General features: G+C 36.1%; 1 protein-coding gene across 1 annotated transcript in view; it reads right to left on the bottom strand.

Moving 5' to 3' along the window:
• Positions 1-6,872, bottom strand: part of grin2da (glutamate receptor, ionotropic, N-methyl D-aspartate 2D, a) — a 100,878-nt gene extending 94,006 nt beyond the window's left edge. The window contains exon 1 of the mRNA XM_065287918.2: positions 6,688-6,872. The gene's annotated coding sequence lies outside the window, so the exon portion shown is untranslated. The remainder of the gene's footprint in view (positions 1-6,687) is intronic.
• Between the last annotated feature and the right edge of the window lie 11,164 nt (positions 6,873-18,036).

Here is an 18,036-nt window from a genome sequence, read left to right on the forward strand (position 1 = left end):
AGCTTTTTATTCTGCTATAATATTTAACACTATAAACAATATGTCATTTTATATACAAACTATAATTCTATCTTGACATGCACATGAGGTTCATTTTGGTCCCATATGATTCCCTCTCTTGCGCACAGTTGCCGTCGTCGGTCTCACTCTCAGCCTCCTTCCTATTACGAGGTGTTACTGTAAAAAATGCGCTACACATGGCATTTAAAAAACCGGATGGTTAATTTAAAGTTCGAATACGGATATTTCACGTCATGTTCGAATGCATATTCGAATATCGAATAAAAAGTGACAGCCCTAATGAGTCTTAAACGAATAAAATTTTATTGCATTCGGTCTTATAATAAGCATAAACTGTCTCTGTCATTAAAGTTAATTAAATATATAAAAAAAGAAAACGTTTGTATCTTCGTAAATAAAGAATAATCCACATTTACTTTTAAAAAAATTGCCAAACATCCTTTGTGTTGAGCTCTGCTATTTGAAATAAGTTTAAGGTTTAGCATGGAATGTAGATTTCCTGATCTTTTGCTTCATTAAAGGGATAGTTCACACAAAATGAAAATTCTGAACCTGTACGAATTTCCTTTTTCTGATGAACACAAAAGAAGATATATTGATAAATGATGGTAAGCACACAGCTGATTGTAACCATTGACTTCCATAGTAGGAATAAAAACAACATGATGGAATTTAATGGATATACTATTAATTGTGTTCTTACCATAATTTATCAAAATATCTTAATTTGTGTTTATCAAAATAAAATAAACTTATACAGGTTTAGAACATAAGGGTGAGTAAATGATGACGGAATATTCATTTTTGGGTGAATCCCTTTAACAGAAATACAGCAGAAATGTTTAAAATTCACCCTTATTATGTTTACATCTTATAATGCATTCATTCATGCTTTCTTGATACATAGTTACACATCGTTTTCTTTCATGGACTCTGGACCCCCTAAAGTAGCTTTGGCCACCCCCTGGCCTGAAATCACTGATACATCCTTTAAAGTATATAATTAAGAATGTTTTTGGCATTTATTTGAGATCCATTATGGTTTTTATTAATCAAGCAACAGAAACTAATCATTAGATTAATCGTCCAATTAGTCGTTAGATTAGTTGACTTATCTGAAAAATAGTCGACAGATTAATGTTGCACACCCGACAGACCTTTGTTGATGGCCTCTGACCATAAACATCTATTTTTTTGCACAAACAGAGAAAAACGACGCAAAAGCAAAACTTTTAGAAATGCGCCCTGCTTTAGAAATGGCCACTGTGGTAGATGAAAAAGAGACAATCGGCCCTTTTTGGATATTAATCATCCAGACTGATCGCATGCTCTTTGAAAAGGTAATGTTGCATGAATATCTGATAATGTATGAATCCTGGTTCTGTTGTTGAACTGTCGCTGCTGTTTGCATGTTCAAATTAAATAAAATGTTTAGTTTTTACCAGATAACAGACAACAGTCAACTGTATTTTTACTCAACGACAATTTATTATTAAAATCGTATAAGTTAACGGGACAATTGCATCCTCATGCCGAAAGTTTATTATTTGCATGCGTTTTAAAGTTTTGACAGTTTAAACTTTCTTTTTCCTCACACAGCAGCCTGTCATTAGTGGTACATGTATACAGAGCGATCTCTCTCACATCTTAAAGCTACAGTAACCTAATTGATCTCTCAATAAAATCACTCTCTGCTCTGAAGAACTGTTGTACTTAATACGAATGCGTGTATATTTAATTCATACAGTAAAGACTGTGAAGTGTTTTATTTTCATTACTTTTAAGAGACATAAACCTTTTTAAAGAGATATTACATTTCTCTTTGCAGAAGAAATATTTGTTGTGCATGTTTATTTGATTCTCTATTATAACCATAATATATCTAATTACTGCAAGTAATATAACAAAGGCAACTTCTGTGGTATTACTTTATCTAGAAAAAAGTTAACAGTTACAGTCATCAAAAAGCTTGCATATTAGATTTAAAAAAAATGGAATCTTAGTCGATCATGAATATAACAAATCGGTAATCAGTATCGCTAATGTAAAATGATAGAAGGCTAAAGGTATTTGTGACTGTGGCTTCACTGCACAATTGACTTCCTGTCACATACCTTTGAAGTTGACCTTGCAGAAGAAGACGAAGCGGTGCTTTGACATAAAGTTGGATTTTATTTTGAATCTATTGTTTTTGGTTCAAGACTATCTTAAGAGTGTGAGCAGCATTACAGTGTCAGGAATTTATATGCAAATATAAAAGGTTTATATTTAAAGCATGTCTAAAATTATCAAGTGGTTCTCTTTATTTAAACTGTTGTAAATGTATTTATGGATGGCTTGAGTTTGGTATGTTATGTTGTAGTATATAATGCCAATAAATGTATTTTCATTAGTTGCAAGTGGACAATGACTATGTTGATATGCACCCTCGTTATGTGATTAAAATGAAATGAAATGCATTTACACTTAATCTCATGTAAACAAAACACTTTGATCAAAATAATTCGATTAAGCTCATAATCGCAGAAAGTAAAGTCGTATTAAAATGTGGGTTATGCAAATTTAATTGAAATACATGGCCATGTAAACACTTTAATCAAATCTGTATCACACTAAAATGCGCTTGTGTTTTATGTCACGCACCTTAAGCGCAAATTCATAGTAAATTTGACATCAGTCTTGCCTTCATCCAGAAACAGCGCAAAGAGCATGACAGCAGTGTATAAAACTGTTTAATAAAAGCTGTTTATTGGGCTATGTGAATAATAACCACAATTATTAGCGAATAATACAGGAGTCATGTACAGTAAACATCTAACTGCGATGAAGTCCTTATTCTAATTAATGGAAATAAAATTACATTATTGGTCTACATGTAAATGTAGTTAAAGTAAGATAAAAATATATGTTGATTTGACAAAATGCTGCATTTTTTACAGTGTATAGGAAACAAAGACAATAGTGTATAATTTTGCATACAGGAAAAAAAATATAATCACAGAACTTGTTTTGCATACAAGTATATGCCTTTACAACGAATCAGTTTTGCTGTTTCAGCATCTTCTGCCATAGCATACAGACACCAAAGAGTTTTTCAAAGTAAAATGTTTGCTATTTCCAGATCCAGCGAGCATTTGAGATATTCTTCTACTAAGCAATGAGAAGACATGAAAAAATGTGAACTGTCGAGGAAATGAAAAGAAACGGTAGGATGCAGAGCTGCTAAAAATCATTAGCACTCTAGTTCACCGAGACGCTGTCAAGATTTTAAGTCTCACTTTGCATAGCAATGTTGACAAATCCTATATTACCCTTGGAAAATAACACGGACTGCTAACACTTCTTCACAGACTCAAATCCAGTTCCTTATACCCATGAGCTTCAGACAGCAAAAACTCCCCACTATAGGGGTCACTTAAAACGTACCATGGGAAAACCAGGGTTTGATTATATGATGTAGTACTAGAAACTTTCAAGGTTCTGATTTTAATAGACATTTTGTCAGTGCTATCCCACTGGTAAATTAGACACTAAAATATTCAAAAACTCTGTGGATTTTGGGAGCCCATTTTTGGACACCTGTTGAGTTTTGGAATATAGGGAACCTAATTGCTTCTAAATCTCTTTTTGACATTTAATTAAATTTAAAGGGCAAGGTTAGGTCTTCTGGGTTATTTATTTATTTTTATATTTTGGTGTTATTAAACTTTCTGTGACCAATATTAACATACTAGGACTAGGCGCTTGTGCTTGCCTAGTCTAGAGTTCACCAAAAAAATCTGTCATTATTTACTTACCCTTGAGTTGTTCCAAACGTGCAAAAGTCTTAGGCCACCATGCCAAAATTAGATTTGTTGTTTTTGCAATGTTATAGTGATCACATATAATTGTTTCTCAGTCTCTTTAATAGAACACATCCAGAAAATACAGGAAATGTGTATATAGTATAACTGTATAAATTTAGGGTAATATCCTCTTCCACTCGAGCAATAGCAGGAAACTGCAGAATCTAAATGTAAATAAAATTAAATCCTAATTTCTAATTTAAAAGAAATTAGTCTTTTTACTTCATTCTGCTCAAAAACGCTCAAGACGTGTTTAGTGCCAAGAGAGGTCACACTAAACACAGACGATGCCTAAAGAAGACATTTAGTCCTGAAAAGTATTTTTTTGTTTTTCTTACATATGTCCTGTATTTTCTGTTTGTATCTTAATAAATAAAATAGATTGAAAAATACATATGGATGGACATTAAATCTTCTAAAATAACAAGTCTGGTGCTGGTGGCCTAAGTACTGTATATACATTTATTTTGTCTGCTTAACATAAAGTAAGATATTTGTAATCAAGTTGGAAGCAGGAGCACCAATTACTTCTATAGTAGGAAAGAATGGTTAAGGAAGTCTATGGTTTGGTTACAAACATTGTTCAAAATATCTTTTTTATACAGGTTTGTAACAACTTAAGGGTAAGTAAATTATGGCAGAATTTTCATTAATGGCTAAACTTTCCCTTAAATAGAGTTTGTCACACTAGCAATACAGAGGTTGTGGGTTTAAATCCCATTGAACAATGATAAAAAATGTATAAATTAAATGCACTGTAAGTCACTTTGAATAAAAGTGTCTGCCAAATGTGCAAATGTTTTTCATCTAAATGGGTCTTCTTGATGCTACTGTTTGATACAAATCACTTAATTACCAATTCATAATATGTAGTAAATTACACTCTAGTCTACACTACACTACACTAAATAAACTTGACCCAACTTATCTTACTAAAACGGTCATTAAGATTTCCCGAACCATTACAAAATGTTTCTCATTAATCATTATTTTGCACAAGCTGCACTTCAGATCTAGATATTGCCCTAACCCAAACCATTTAGCAAATGCTAGCCAATATAACGTTAGCTAATGTACTCAATAATATTCAACCTCAAGTTGTGTGAAAAATATCGCTGTTGCACGCTGGATGATGTAACACAGCTCTGATGCATAGACATGACAGGGCTGGACGTAGGAGGTGGCTCTTTAGAACAGCTGGGGTCTGCCAAGCACCGAATCTTGCGGGGTGGGGGCTTGAAAAGACGAGGGGAAAACAGGACGCAATTTGGCTTCTCTCTCTCTTTCTCATTGGGATGGGCTTTTTTTCAAGACCTCTAGGCCAGCTTCCTGTTGTGCTGTCATCCCAAAATGCCCTCAAGCTGTGCTGCTTTAACTGAAGCAAGTGTGTTTTCTTTTTATTTGTGTGTGTGTGTGTCTGTATGGTGGGGACTCAACAGCTGTAAACTGGGGAGGACTTTGAAACGGCAGCAATCTGGGAAGACAGCCCAAGCGGCACTTCCATTTCTCCAGTATCACCACCACTGCCTACCCGCCACCTTCAAACCTGTCAGACGAACCTTAAGTTGGCTTCTGCAGAAACCAAACCAGCGGCCCAACTGGGACTGTCAAGCCAACTCTAATGTCTCAGGCAGGTCATTACTACTTTAACATTTGGGTGGGAGGTACAAAAAGGCTTAATGAAGGCTGCACTGTCAAATACACTGATTACCCTAAATAAACTCAGACGCTGAGAGCTGGCTTACTTTCAGATTTAAGCAAGCTGAGAGACACAAGTAGAACGCCAGCCACGCCGAAAGTAACTGAACATACCACACAAATATGGCACCATGGGATTCACAGCATTCCGATATTTGCATCTGTGCTAAATCCCACCGAACAGTAAAAGTCAGCTCATTCCTTCTAATAAGCATGTGACGTGCAGATGCCTTTGATCTTGATTGCCCAGTAACAAGTGGTACACGAAAGGTAGCAATCTGAGCTACAAGAAAAAAATATAACTAAACTGAATACCTAAACTCAGGCACTCAAATAGAAGAAATAATTAAATACACCTGTACGTGATATTTGCATGTAAAATGTGTGCTTGTATAATTGCATTAAACACTGTAATGTGACCTGTTTGAATGCCACACTTCTAAAACTGCATTCCTCTGAGTTTCAGCAAGGACATCATTGTTATTATACGAGAAAAGGCGGTTTGATACCTTGTTAACATTGGCGTATTTGTTCACTTGCGGCTACAGGAAAACATGACGAAAACTGATTAATCGTTTGATGCAACGAAAAACAACGAGGAAACGAATGACTGTATTAAAACTGCTGCTTTAAACGAAAAAATATAATCGAAAAACATAAATATATGTTCATTGATATAAGCCTGTCAATTAAATTCCGGCGACCACTTGTCACAGGAAACAGAATGGCTATACATACATGTTCTCCAGCGTGGACTGCCGCGCTCTCTGAGGAACATACGTTACTAGGCTTTACGCGTGTCAATTATGTAAAGTTCAGACCCACAGAGACAGTGTTTGTGAGCCCGCGGTGTAAAAGTCACTACTATCCTATGTGTTTAGGGTGTCTAGGTGAGAGAGACCTTGCGTTATGTGCACGCGCATCAATGACAGAGGGGTCACAGCCCTGCTCACCGGCCGGTTGTCTCCGATCCATCAAAGTGGATAACCGCACGAGACACGCGAGTCTGCGGGCGCTGACGCAGAGCGTCTCGCGCGCTTGCCGCCTTTTGCCGATTTGAAGGGCAAAATCCGTTGAGGACTTCACCAAACAGCCCACAAGCAAGACAAATCAGACTACTCACTGTTTTCTCAGGATCCGGATACTCTGTCCTCCCTGCGGCACTTCGTCCCCGGTAAATCCAATCCACGGCTGCCCATTTCCACGACGTATCCACCCGGTGTGTTACTCTGGGTGAAAAAGAAAAAAAAACCGTACGTACACACAGTCTCGACCTCTCTTTACTCAGCCTGCCTACATGTTGCTGACTCTCTCTCTCTCTCTCTCTCTCTCTCTCTCTCTCTCTCTCTCTCTCTCTCTCTCTCTCTCTCTCTCTCTCTCTCTCTCTCTCTCTCTCCAGTTATTTTGTTAAAATTCAGTATATACGCCCCGTCACCTAGCAACCTCTCTCTCTCTCTTTCTCTTCATCACTCGCGCGACACGTGTTGAATGCTAAACTTGTCGTTGTGGACGGATGCGGGAATGTTTTTAAAGCGGCTCTACACGTACCGGCTCGGTGGCGTATCACTATGCAATCACTACGGTTATTAAACCCGCTTCCCCACACACCTCCTCCCGCCCTTTAACTCCCAAACCCGCTTTCCCCCTGACACACCGACACCGGAAACACTTAGCCACCTAAAGATGTAAAACGTAAAGTCAGCTGTAAAGTGAGTGCTAAAATTGCGCTTTGTATATCAAGCCATGTATTACAATGTATTATGTTGTTTAATGCAGATAGCGTTTTTCACCGGAAAAAATGAAAAACGGTATAGATATAAATAATATATATATATATATATATAAACAGCATAAATATTTTTAAAAAGTCTAAAACAAGATATAAAAAATGAAATAAAATAAGAAAAATTATAAAACACAAAATACATGGTATTAGTGCATTTATATGATTTACTGTAAAAACTATATTTTCTTCATATTTATGTCATTTTCAGTACACCAAGAAAAGCCAGTATAGACATAGAAAAATGAAAAATATAAATTAAAATCAGGAAAATTATATATAATTATATAACTGTATGACAATAAGACAATAAAAATTATAAAACATATTAGTTATTAATGCAATTTGTACATGATTGCATTAGCATCAATAACTGTAAAAAAATCCAACTGTTTTTATGTTCAGTGCCCGCTGATTTTTGAATTGAACCATATCTGCATTCTGCACAAATTACAACTAAAATAATTTTACAAATCGTAAATTGTTATTAAACCGAATGGAGCTAAAGGTGAGCTTTATTGAGAGTGTAAACTCCTGAGGATTTTTATATGCTTTATAGTACTCCCCCCCAGCCGGTCATTTTGTCCTCTACTGGACATTAGGGTGTTGAACGCTGCAGAGAATGTGAGTGCTCAGTACTGTCCTATCAGAAGGTAACGATTTTCCTCTGTAAATGTGCATGTGTAATAGACTGAGAGAAAAGAGAGAGCGTTTGTGTCTGAGGATAGAAAGAAAGGCGTGTATGTGCCATTGCTTTTGTGTGTATCGTTCATGTGATTGATAAAATAGACTCAGAATGTGTGTGGATCTTTGGGTGTAATGTTTGTGTGACAGCTTGACAGTGTTAAGGTGGGGGTGTTTTGTGTATTCTGAAAAGCCAAACACGAAAATATACCATTAAATGTCCAGCAGCCTTGCAATATTAAAAATAGGTCTAATTAATTTAAAAGCATAGGACATACATCTAGTTTGTTTATGCTGGTAATTGGAGGAGAGCTCAGTGAGATGTGTTGGCAGTAGCGGTATGATTAACATTAAAAATCTCTTTTACAGTAAAGACTGAGCCCAGTCCTTGTCACCGAGATACATAAATCAGTGGACATGACATCTAAGCCTATATACAGCACATATCCGGTCCTACAGTAGATTCTTGTGCAGCACCAGGGAAAGGGATTGTGCCGGAACTAATGGGAATGTTATGAAAATTGCACACTGCTTGCATGAAATTTGAATGTAACGCTTTTCGTACAGCTTCCCTGCTGCAAGGCGAGTGAATATATTAGCAATACAGTTCAGTATAAATTGTCATAATTGTTTTCTGTGTATATTCATTTAATGTGACTCTCGCCTCTTATTTATTGGTATTGGCTAGTCAATACCCATTTCTGTATCTATGGATTGTTCATCTCTGAGCGTTAGAGTCTGACAGTAAAATCAGCACCTTTGCAAGATTATAGTGGAGACCCATCTCATCAGCAGTCATGCATAATAAAAAATTGTGGGTGCTCCTTTTCCCCACAGTAGGTACAGTATAAATGCATAAAAACTTTTAATCCTAAAGATAACTATTCGCATTATAAACGCAGACAATGGGGTAATGCAGAGTGATAGAGAAAGATCTGAAACAAAATGAGGGTGAGCACATCTTTAGTATAGTTAAGATGTCAAAAAATAAAATATGTCAAACCGTATAAATTTCATTACCTTTCATAGTTTAAAGACTCTTTTGTCATCTATGAACAAATACTTTGTGCTGTTCAGGTTCTCTGGTTCTTCTTTCAAAGGATTTCATCATTTCCTCACCATTGTTTTATTTCAAAACCAGATCAAATAAAAGTAGACAGTGACTTGTGGCTATCAATCCACAGAAATAACAGATCCATCATACAAGATGTCCTTATGAAGCATTTAAAGTTTTCTAAAGATTTTGATATCTGTGTTTGAGGACCAAAAATTTAGGTGAGGTAGCAGAGGGACTACAGTATGCTGAAAAGTAATATGCTGACACATCAAAAGTGTCATAGAAAAGATGCTTTCTCATATAGGCAGTGACATTCCTTTAGACTTCTTGAACGTTTTACTTCAGTTTTATTACTGTACACACTCAGACGGGAATTATGTGATTGAGTTACAACCTCATAACCCATTTATTAGTTTTGTCATCTTTTATTATAACAAACAGCAGAAATATCTTTAAGGTTATTGATTTACACAAATTCAAACAGCTAGGGGGCTTTGGGCCTTTGCGCTAATCTTATGCATATTACTTTGTTTACAGTGAGTATATTATTTATGAATCGTGGGATTGCGGTTACAGAAAGAATCCCCAGAATAGGATTTGAGTTGAATATTGAGGCTGTTGTTGGCAAGCTCGTCTTATTCATATGAGAGATAAAACTTGCACTGAGATTTCTGAGGCAGTGTTTATGTATGTTTATGCATTATTAAACATATATTCACGTTTTTTTTTCTGAAATCTAAGTATGTTTGTATATGCATAAGCATTACAAACATTTTATTCCTGTATAGATGTTTCTTTTTTGGAACACATAATAAGATAATTTGATGAATATATGGTTGGGTGCACACAAAACTATAACAGTACATTATCACTACGCTTAAAGCACCCAAGAGTGTCAGTGTGGCTTACTGATCAGCACAATGATGAAAAAACAACATTTTATTTCAAGTCATACAGGTTTCAAGGAACTTGTTGCTGTGTAAATGATTCCAGAAATTTCAGATTAGTCTCTCTGCAGGTACACTTATTTCCCAGCTTTGATACCATTTCTCTTTTTGTTTGATAACATTGCACATTTCATACTATTACAATTCCAAACACATCCAAGAAATGCTTTGACTAGTCACCACCACAATACTAATTTTTAATGATCACATTTAAGCATGTAAAATAGCAATCAAGTGCGCTGATGTGATGAAACTCAGAGAGTGATTTGCCCTCATAATTTGTCTTTGAAAATCAACACTGTGCCAGATAGCCATATTGTCAAAAGCGCTCGCAGCGTTTATAAATCAAAGACCTTCCCAAAGGTCTTGAACCTGTAACTATATTCTGTAATAGCCCTGATGGGCATCATGATTAGCCCATCGAGCTGAAGACCCTGGTCAGTTCCATCTGGGAATTCAGCCTCCAGCAGCCCATTTTTGTTTTCTCTCTGTCTTTACTGAGTGTCATCGGCAGTGGTCTCTATTAGGAGAGTGCTCATTAAGTTTATGGGAAAAGCCTTCGGAAAAATATATTCTAAAGTCAAGTTGTTTTTTACAATGTTGCATTGTTTTAAAACAGATTTATAAGACAAAGAAAAGAAACCATAGAAAATTCGAAAATTAATAAATATTAAAAATGTACCGATATATCAGCCAACAATCGTTGTTTTAAAACAGAGAATAGTCATAGGCGATATATCCTGTCTATCAAAAGAGAACATGAAAATGCAATGAATTTAAGCTATCTGTATAAAAAATTTAATAAAACATCACTAGTATAATAATGAATGAATAACATTCATAAAATTTTATCTTCAGAATATTCAGCATTTATTTAATGCAAGTTGAAAGATATAACCACCAAACTATTTGTATGGGTAGATATCAGTCTAAATTATCTGTCGAAAAACTTAAAATCAGTGCATCTCTAATAAATATCATATTATTGTAAATGTTATTGTTGTTATAAATAGATAATGAAATGCTATATACTTTATCTTCGTTCATGCAGTTAGTCAATTATTATAAATAAAAACAAGTGTTATATAAAATTAGACAGGACTCTTCATCTTACATGGAAATGGCCCTTAAAAAAGAAAAATACGACAAATTATATAAGAGCAGGACTTTTACATTACATCAAGAATTTCCAACAACACAATTAACAGCGGTGTGAAAAGCAAAAGCACAGAGAAATTGTAGCAACATCATTAAGTGCACAAGCTAATTGGTTTAAAAGTGTGAGGTATGATTTTGTGGTAGATTTTAGTAACTAAAAAAAGACAGAGATCGCAACAGATATTGCATATAGTAATAAGTTATACTTATTCACTCTTAGAACGGATGTGTTAAAAACAACACAATCAGTGTCAGTACTGAGACAACACCCTAAGGGCCAGATTTACTAACATCTTGCACCAGCGCAAACCATAATTTTGGCATTAAATAACGACTGTATGGTTTTACAAAAGACACGCAGTGGATAATTTACTGCTGTAAAGGTGTGATTATTTTTTTCGACTGACCTTATTGCATAGGCATTCTAGGAGTTTCCCTTTCAGATGCAAAATTTATGGGAGGAGATTATTTAAACACAATTTATTAATGTTTGGGCGTTTGTTATGACTGGTATTTGCGCCATTATTTAACGCAGAAAAAGCACGTCTTAAAGGGACACTCCACTTTTTTGAAAATGAAATGATATGGCAATGATATTACGCAGTGCCCGAAAATAGTCTCCTTGGATACTTTCAATAGCACGGGACTATTTTCGGTCACTAATATCATTGCACCTGCTGCAGCCATGGTAAGGCAGCAAAGGCCTTGATTATTACGCCGGAATGAGAGTCCCTAACTTCCTAGCCATGCATATCGGCCTAGAAAATCACAACTTAGTACACGATGTAACTACAGAAGAATAAAGTTTTAAATAGGAAAAATATCCAAACTCTTTGGTTATTTTTGAGCACGATGCTAATGGTCAAATCAGATTCAACGGATTATGCTAAGCTATGCTAAACATGGTACAGACAGACCCGGAGATCCGCTGAATGGATTCCAAAACAGGAAAAATCAAATGTTTTTCCTCTCTAGGGGAGCTGGAAACTGAGCATATTTTCAAAAAAGTGGAGTGTTCCTTTAAATTATTTTGTGCTTGAAATGGCTGCAATTGTTGCTGATAGGATAGGCATCAGAGAGCGCGTGGTACAAGGCAGAGGATTTTTTAAACATGTAACAGTTTATTTGAAATGCCAGACTCAGAGGAACCTATTATTCAAAAATATTGTTTGCCAAGCCATGTTATTTTTTATTTGCTGGAGGAAATAAAAGATGAGTCACTAGAAGTCACACAATACCAGGTGTTTCAAAACCTCTTGTAAACCTTTATTTTTTGTCCTCCAGTTCTTTTCAGTGTACTATGGCTTCATTAGCTGCGTTGTCCATGGTGCTGAACTCAAGAGCATCAGGCATTAGTAGAGCACCCGCAACTTATTAGCTCTGCTTATTTGCGACCCTTAACTAATTTGCGCTGCCCTTAGTAGATTGCGTTGGCCATTATGGAAATCAGCTGTTGCGACTGTGTTTTTTAATTTGCGTCTGTTTAGTAAATAACCCGCAAATATTACCACTCCCATCAGCGCTTTTTTGGAATTGCGCTCTCACACACCCTTTCTTAGAGTTTTGGATAAAAAATCTTGGTTTTGAGACAAATGCGGTTAACAACGGGATTGGTTTGTATGCCAAGCACACGGCCTAAAAGGGTTGTTCCTATTCTCGTAATAAGTGTGTTTTGGGCTTAATATGCAATAAACCAATTAGAGTCTCAGCTCTCATCCCCTTTAAAAGTCAGTTGTGCTGGCGCCATGCTGATTTCCTATTTAGATGGCAGAATTTGTAAAGTGAAAAACTAAGCAGAGGAAGAAGACCACTAGTTTATGATTGATATAAAAAATTGCGTTGTTTTCATTTGTATTGAAACTGTTATTTTTGTATTAAAACCTTAAAAAGTCGTTTTTTTTCAGTCATGGAAGTAAAATTAGCAGGCTTTTAATTGCTTTAAAAGAACGGATAGCCAACATGATTTGTGTTATCTCAAAAAATAATTAACAAATATGCAAGAAAAGGTTTGTACTCTAAAAATACTTTATTTGTAACAAACATGAGATAAAGAATTTACAAACGTGTGGAGAGCCTTTGGCGCTCGGACAATGCAGTTAGTGTTTTGAAAAGCATTACTTAAAAATGTTTCTCATCTCATCATATCCACAGGTACAAAGTCATCATATACAATAAATCCGTGGGGTAGCATTTTAAAAAACATTTAATAATAGATGCAATATTTACATTTGTTTAAAGGAAAACATTTAATTACTAACCAGCTCTTTACGCATTCTTACGTATCATAATCGATCCTCATGTCCAAGAGACTCAATAATAATCTTTTACATTTTAATCCTTTGATTTTTCATATTTTATAACACGAGTGTTGTCATCCCGTTTATAGGCTCATATTAGCCTACTAATGCGCTCATTAAATAACAAAAACAATATTGTGGTGATGGCGCAGTGGATAAGACACATGCCTTTGGTGTGAGAGACCCGGGTTTGAATCCACTGTGACACACCATTGAGCAAGACACTTAACCCCTAGTTGCTCCAGAGTTGTGCGACCTCTGACATATATAGCAATTGTAAGTCGCTTTGGATAAAAGCGTCAGCTAAATGAATAAGTAAGTAAATATTGTGTCATTGACTGAAGACTAGGTTTAGCTGGTCAATGGCGTGGTCTATTTTAGTTGCCTCAGAATAGCAACGCGCCAACAATGCGTCTGAACACACCTTGTCTTCAGACCAGAATGCCCATGGGTGCATAATTGAGCGCAAATGCATTTGCTATTTAAACAACGTGGTGCTAAACATGAAAATGATCATTGCGCCGGGTTGAAACTAGCAAAAGACACTTGCGTCGTACATTGCGCCGGGTGTATGATAGAGCCCATTATATTACTGATTGCAGCCATAACATCGCACATCTGTTATTGTTTTGTATAATCTAACTGGGCTGGAAGTTTGCAAATAAAGCACAGGCAACTAAAAAGTTCCTTGCTGCACTTATTTTTAAGTTTAATCAACTTGAATTAACAATTAATTTCAACTTTCAAGTTGAATTAGCTTAAGTTATTTCATCTTTATTTTTATAATTTATAGCAACTCCTCACTAGTCTAAAAGTTTTAATTAATTGTAATTTCAAGTTGATTAAACTTAAAAATGTAAGTGAACAAAGAATTTTTACAGTGAAGCATGCAAATTAAGCAGATTGTGGAGAGATTAATAAAGAAGTACATTTCATTGGTTCTGTGTAACACAGGCTGCAGCCAAGCTATTGATTGAGGTCATCATTTAGGCAGCACAGTGATGGGTATAGGGCAGAACCGGAACTGGGTCTGTCAGTCTTGGGTGGCCTCAGGGACCCAAGTATTAGACAAGGAGGACAAAAGAGAGGTTTGACAAAGAAGCTCAAACATAAAACCGACAGACAAGTTAGAGAATCAGACTAAATAATGATTTGACATTGATGCAGTAATTGCAAGCTAACGTGTTCGTGTTTATAATCTGAAGCACTGGAGGGGTTTTATTTGTGGTAAATGTTAAAGTATTTAACCATAGTACAAATTTGTTTCTTCATAATTCAAGTAAAAACATGTTTTCCATATGATCACCTCCTTAAAATAAACAGCCATACACCACTGTGTATGTGTACTGTTGACCATACACCAGGGGTAGGCAACGTCGGTCCTGCAGATTTTAGCTCCTCAGCATAGTAAACTCTGCAGGACATTGGCACTCCAGGACCGACACTGTAGTAAAAAAGTAGTTTAATTTAATATGATTTCTTTGAAATGGTTCCACTACTGCTATCGAATATCTGGTTGCAACTCCAGTGTGTGTTTTGTCAACCCATATTCAATTCATTATATTGATTACAGTACTTAGGGGAGTGCCAGTTAGTGCCAGAATGTCTAAATGAAATAATTCATATTCAAAGCAACAGCCTTTCCCCTGGCTAACCCCTTCAATGAGAAAGTCATTTTCCACCGAGTCCATTTTAGCAGCTGCCAGTGATAAAAACCTACACATATACAATTTCTGTGAGGTTAATCTAAAATTGGATTTTTAAATCTAATCATGTCTCCCAGGCATCCATCATTCAGTCAAGTTCAACTCATCTTTCCCCTGTGTTTCACTATAAACAACATTTAGTTTGGTAAATAGTTTAGTAAGTTCCCAGTTTTAGAGGTCTTTGCAGTACACTTTATTTGTATTATTTTATCTCACATACTTAAAGGAATATTCCATTTTCTTAAAAGAAAAATCCAGATAATTTACTAACCGCCATGTCATCCAAAATCTTGATGTCTTTCTTTGTTCAGTCGAGAAGAAATTATGTTTTTTGAGAAAAACATTGCAGGATTTTTCTCATTTTAATGGACTTTAATAGAGCCCAACATTTAATACTTAACTCAACACTTAACAGTTTTTTCAACGGAGTTTCAAAGGACTCTAAAGGGTCTTATCTAGCAAAACGATTATCATTTTTGACAATAAAAATAACAAATATCCACTTTTAAAGCACAACTTCTCGTTTAAATCCGGTCGTGATGCGCCAACGTGACCCCACGCAATACGTCATGACGTCAAGAGGTCACAGAGGACGAACGCAAAACTCCGCCCCAGTGTTTACAAGTGTGTTGAAAGAGGTTGAAAGAGTTCCTACGTTGTTGTATGTCAACCGATACTAATTAATGTCTTTGTGTCAGTTTATTGTTTACAATGGTCCGCAAATGTGCGTTTTATATATGTAACACGTGACTTCCCTACGTCACTACGCATTTACGTTAGGTCGCGCTGGACCGGATTTAGATGAGAAGTTGTGCTTTAAAAGTGTATATTTGTTATTTTTATTGTCAAAAATGACAATCGTTTCGCTAGATAAGACCCTTATGCCTCGTTTGGGATCGTTTAGAGTCCTTTGAAACTCCGTTGAAAAAAACTGTTAAGTGTTGAGTTAAGTGTTAAGTGTTGGGCTCTATTAAAGTCCATTAAAATGAGAAAAATCCTGCAGTGTTTTCCTCAAAAAACATAATTTCTTCTTGACTGAACAAAGAAAGACATCAACATTTTGGATGACATGGTGGTGAGTAAATTATCTGGATTTTTCTTTTAAGAAAATTGAATATTCCTTTAATGTCTCCTTTTTACAATAAGTTTTTCTGCCATGTTAAATTTATTTGCCATTCATAACCCATTTTACTTTTACAAGTAAAACAAGATAATGAAAGATGTAGGGGACTTGATTTTATCTACCGTGAATTGATTTTGCAGTAAAATGTGCGTTACATACCAAAATGGAGTCTTGTCTTAACCAAATAATCAATATCCCCCGAGCTTTATAAGTTGTTTCTAAGGAAGAGCAGGTTTTGATTAAAGATTATAAAGCATGTCTTTGTAAACAAATGCACCGATGAATCATTCACGATAAAATATAAGAAATAAAGAAAAGTTTTATGTTGAGCCTGATTAATGTTTCTACACATATTTCCAGTAAACAGTGAGCCCTTTTTTAATACACGGTTGTTCACATGATTTTTCAATGTTGGACACTGTTCGCTCCTAGGCCTTTTCCCCTCATTAATCTTAATTAACATCATGCTGGAAAGTATTCATTAGCATCTACCTCGGTGCACCTGCGATTCGAGTACGTCTCCATCTCTTCGCAGGGCCGACTGGCCGTAGTTGCGTGAGGGGACTGGAAGAGAGCAGAACGTAATCATGCATGTGTCACCTCCATCTCTCATCTCGCGGTCTCCAACAATGTTTCTCCCCCCTCCCGTTCGTTCGCACAGAGTCTTTCTCTTTGACAGTTGCTGGAGGCATCCTCGCTCTGATTGATGGCCTGATATCCTTTGTTATTATCAGATAACAGTACAGATATCTTGAAAGAGTACAGTGATGGTTTGATGGGCGCTCTCGTCAGACTCGTGGGCACCTGCAAGCTTTTCCTGGTCCTATTGACAACGTTTCAAATTTTCTTTCAATTTGAGTTTGTTAAAATGAAACGTTTCGCCAACACCTGCCTCGTACGTCCGTTCGTGAGGTGACTCTGTGATCAATATATCTTATCATTGCCTTGTCAAAATGGGTCATCAGTTAGCGTTTTTGAACCACACAGTACACCATTACATGTTGTAGGTGTAATTTAACTGTAAATGGACCAGCTTTTCTTATTTCATGACTCACTCTTTTTCATTCAAGCAAATCTGTGTGCTGTTTATGCTGTTTCTCTGGGTTTTTCAGGCAGCGTTGGGGAACTGACCCGCTCTGATGTGTATCAACCTCATACAGTTGCTTATGTATTGCCAGGGGGAATTTCACCCCTGTGGTTTCATTTCCTACCATGAGATTGCAGCACCATCTCTATCATCAGGGAAGTCACTTGTAGAGCAAATGGAAACCGTGGCGCAGTGTGTTGAATAGCAAATACTTTGTAAACACCACGTCATTTCTCAGTCATGTTTTGTGAATCAAACATGCTCGTTGCATCTATTACAAATTTTCGAGCAAAGCAGCTTTTGAATTATTCAAAACTACAATGTTGGACTCGGTAGTTACTTCCTCTACAACTCGATGCAAATTTGGTCAAAAAATATCATCACATTGAGTCTTTCCAAACTGCTTAACATCAAATTATATTGTTAAGTTTCTGTTTGCACCATATAGGGCCAGACAGCTGCAATGCAGCAAATACACTGTAAACATGGTGAATGAATTGCATTAACTGAAAATCAATAGACATGGTCATCATGGGAAAGAGACTCTCTGACTTTATGGTCTATCTTGAAGATTACTCAGGGTGTGATTTTGAGGGTCTTAAACGCAAGGGGACCAGATTAAAAAGCATT

This window comes from Paramisgurnus dabryanus, chromosome 19 (assembly GCF_030506205.2).
Source record: "Paramisgurnus dabryanus chromosome 19, PD_genome_1.1, whole genome shotgun sequence".
In the NCBI taxonomy this organism is placed as follows: domain Eukaryota; kingdom Metazoa; phylum Chordata; class Actinopteri; order Cypriniformes; family Cobitidae; genus Paramisgurnus; species Paramisgurnus dabryanus.